Genomic DNA, 4,277 nt, shown 5'->3' with positions numbered 1-4,277 from the left:
ATCCTCTCACATTGTCCCTAGATTATTTAGCAGGTAGGTGCCCATGATAGCCCTCTGCCTTCCTTTTTGCTGCTCTCCCAGCTTCATAGCCAGGAGGTACCTGCAAATAGGAGCAGAGGACAGAGCATAAGGAAGAGTGAGTGGTAAGAGTGAGTGAGTGAGAACATGCAAATAGTGATTAAAGGCATCTTCCACAAACTACCACAAAGCTGATGTTCCAGGGTCCCCTCCTGATTCCTTCCATTAAAACTTGCTTACAGTCCCCTCCCAAACCTCTCATTTTGGTCCCATCCTGAGCCTAGGGGGCTTCACCAAGTCTACTAGCTCCAGACCCCCAGAGGAGGGCACGTAACAGCAGAAAACTGGCTGGTTTTCTTGACAACTCATTTCCCAATTTCTAGGCCAGATTTGCAGCTGTATCTGACATCTGTGAGGTACAAAAGTGAGGAGGGGCTATTAGGGAGCTGATTATGGCTGCCCGATTCTCTGTCTGATTGTGTCCTAGCCCTGACCCTGCTACAGAAGACTTGAAATTATTTATGCTGAACCGGTGAGTTTGCCAAAGTCACTACTTTGTTAATTTAAAATATTTTTTTCTTTAATTTACTGATTCTAGTAGTCAAGATTGTGGCCTACCCTATAGGAGCTTTCAGGGAAAGCTGCAGCTAGCTAATTTCTCCTTGACGGACACAAGTACAGCCCTTCAATCAAGAACAGGCAGACAAGAAGTAAATTCCTCAAAAACAAAATATTTTAAAAAGTAGAGAGAGATAAAATAGGGTTACAGAAAAAAGGGATTGAAGTGACGTGGCAAATAAAAACTCCACACTTCAATAACAATTTCACTTAACTCAGTATTATATAACCATAACAATATAATCATTTACTTATGCTCTGTGCCTTATAACAATATACCATATGACAACATATCAATTAAACATGCAATACTAAATACTTAACACTAAGCATCTAATAAAAGCTACTCAGGCAATTATCAGATTAATAAGGGAAGATCTCACTTAGACCACAAACATCCAGTTTTATTTACACTCGAAACCCATACACTGTGGCACATTAAGATAGAAGAGAATTAAACTTACGGAAGCATTCTCAAAATCTCTCTGCTCCATCCTGTAGCTTTCTGCTCATTCTTTGTACCTTGTTAGCAATGTTAGGGAGCATTGTCTGGTGATAAGTTATTGGCTGCTGTAAAGGTTACATTAAATGACTGCCTGCTGACGCTGAGGTACAGCTGCGCTTCACGTAGGAGAAGCAGAAGCCTGTTGGTAGCTGCTGTGCTGGCTGTTGAGGTGGCTACTATAGTGGCCTTTAGCTGGGTAGCAGAAGTGGTACTCAGAGGGCAGTCTCGGGACTCTAGGGGTATGTCTACACTACAAAGTTAGTTCGAACTAACGGATGTTAGTTCGAATTAACTTTCATAGGCGCTACACTAGCGCTCCGTTAGTTCGAATTAAATTCGAACTAATGGAGCGCTTAGTTCGAACTAGGTAATCCTCATTCCACGAGGATTAAGCCTAGTTTGAACAAGCTAGTTCGAATTAAGGGGTGTGTAGGCCCTTAATTCGAACTAGTGGGAGGCTAGCCCTCCCCAGTTTTCCCTGGTGGCCACTCTGGCCAACACCAGGGAAACTTGTCTGCCCCCCTCCCGGCCCCGGACCCCTTAAAGGGGCACAGGCTGGCTACGGTTCCCGTGCGAGGTGCAAGCCTGACAGCACCCAGCCAGCAGACCCTGCACCTGGCACGGATCGAACCACCCACCCGATGCCCTCCAGCCCTCCCCCTCTTCCCGAGACCAGGCTGGTGGCTCCCGGGAGCTTGCCCGGGACCACAAGAGGCGGGCACCCGCCTGGGCTAGTGCGGACATCGTGGACCTCATCCACGATCTCCACACTAGGCACAGGAAAAAGGCTGGCTTGGGCAGGAGAGCTGCCAGCCTGGCCACCCAGGAGCAGGTGTGTAAGAGAATCAAGGGGGTCCACTGCGACCCCCGACCCTGAGCCCTGAGCTTACAATGGCCGTCCTGGGTCAGACCAAAGGTCCATCTAGCCCAGTAGCCTGTCTGCCAACAGCGGCCAACCCTAGGGACCCTGGAGGGGATGGACTGAAGACAGTGACCAAGCCATTTGTCTCGTGCCATCCCTCTCCAGCCTTCCGCAAACCTTGGGCAGGGACACCACTCCTACCCCCTGGCTAATAGCACTCCATGGACCCAACCTCCATGACTTGATCTCACTTCCCTTTAAACTCTGTTCCAGTTCTAGCCTTCACAGCCTCCTGCAGCAAGGAGTTCCACAGGATGACTCTTTGCTTTGTGAAGAACAACTTTCTGTTACTAGTTTGAAGCCTGCTACCCATTCCTTTCCTTTGGTGTCCTCTAGTCCTTCTTTATGGGAACTCATGAAGAACTTTTCTGTATGCACCATCTCCACCCAACTCCTGCTTTTAGAGACCTCTATCCTGTCCCTCCTCCGTCTCCTCTTTTCTAAGCTGAAAAGTCCCAGTCTCTTTAGCCTCTCTTCATATGGGACCTGTTCCCAACCCCTGATCATTTTAGTTGCCCTCCCCTCTCCTAGCCTCTCTTTTCCCCTCTCCCACCTCCTTTTCCCAGTCTCCCCCAGTTTTGTTCAATAAAGACAGATTCCATTTTGGAAGACACGTTATCTTTATTTTGTACATCAAGAAGAGGGGCTAGGGAAGGATAAGTGGAAGGAGGTGAGGGAGGAATGGGGTATGCGCCCCCGGTGGGGAGGACTGGGCTGGCTCTGCGGGCTTCTGGGGGTGGAAGTTCTCCTGCAGCCCCCCAATTGCCCCCTCTCCCCAGATGGCAGCCTGTGGCAAGTGCAGCCGGTCTGATGGCCGAGTGCTGTGATGTGCCCAGTGTGGGTAGTCCGGGCACTCCAAGCCAGGACTGCTTTGCAAGCGGGGCACCCCTGAGAACTGTCTGTCCGGGGTGGGGGTCACGTCCCTTTAAGCACAGCCCTCGGCTATCCCGAGACAGCATCTCCATGCTCTAAGTCCTCCTCTGATGCCCTGCCGGCACTGCTTCCGGCCATCCTTAACCCCACTTCAGGGTCCACTTAATGTGGACATGCTAGTTCGAATTAGCAAAACGCTAATTCGATCTAGTTTTTAGTTCTAGATGCGTTAGTTAATTCGAACTAAGCTAATTCGAACTAAGTTAGTTCGAATTAGCGCTGTAGTGTAGACATACCCTAGGTGAGTTAACTGTTGTTGAAAGAGCTGCTAGAGACTGATGCTAGTGAGTGTGGGTTGCTATGCTGTTGTTGACTGAAATTCTGTTGGCCAGTCAAGAGATTTGTTTTCTTACCTATATCTGTCATTGGGGTTTAAGTTTATCCTCCCCAAAAGAAGACTACCAAGGTGGTATAGGTGCAAACATGGGTGTTTTATTAAACCTGTCAACATGGAGATAAACTAGGTGTACTAAGAGCATTCCCAAAACAATTACAAGGTAAAAGGTGATAACAGGGTGCACTGACTGCAAACAGAAAGGATCCTGACTGATTTCAGAAAAGTGAAATAGAGGACTCAAAAGGTCTATCATGTCCTGCAGCTTGCTTCTGGAGCTCACAGCCTCACAACATGGATCACGTCCAAAACCATCCAGTGACACAGCAGACAGTTGAAGAGGAGACCTCAGTGGCAGGTAGGTGCAGAATCTGCTCAATGGAACTGAAACTTACAACCAAGACAGTGCAGGGGAGAAGAGGAACACTCAGGTGGCTGACAGCTCACCTCCACATATAGGTAAGTTCCATCCTTCCACCACCCTGAGGCTTTATGCTGTCTCAGCACTCTGCCACTCAGATGGGCAGCCCTGTTCTGCTGACATGACAGCCCTTGTATGGTCTGTGGTTGTTAGGCAGTCTACAGGTTATTGTCACCCTAAGTTTCCTGTTTCTTTCTAAAACGGTGGGAAATCACCTCTGGGGAGTAGGAAAAAGGGCATCCAAGCTGGATTGTCTTCCCCAGGAATTCAAGCTGGTGCACATGTTAATATTAAACAAAAGACTTTCTTCCCCTACACAGTAGCTTCTTGAGAACGATGCTGACAAGCATGGGTTGCAGTGCTGTAGCTGCTTGGGAACAATGCTCATGGGTGTGGGCTGCCATGTTGTAGTTGCTTGGGAATGATGTTAGCGAGCATGGACTGAAATACTGCTGATTGGGTAGAAAAGCTTACAAAAGCCATTGCTGTTGGCATATGATGCTGCTGCTGCCTTAGTAGCTACTTT

This window comes from Pelodiscus sinensis, chromosome 7, assembly GCF_049634645.1.
Source record: "Pelodiscus sinensis isolate JC-2024 chromosome 7, ASM4963464v1, whole genome shotgun sequence".
NCBI classification, from domain to species: Eukaryota; Metazoa; Chordata; order Testudines; family Trionychidae; genus Pelodiscus; species Pelodiscus sinensis.
Note: the sequence above shows the minus strand (reverse complement) of the source record.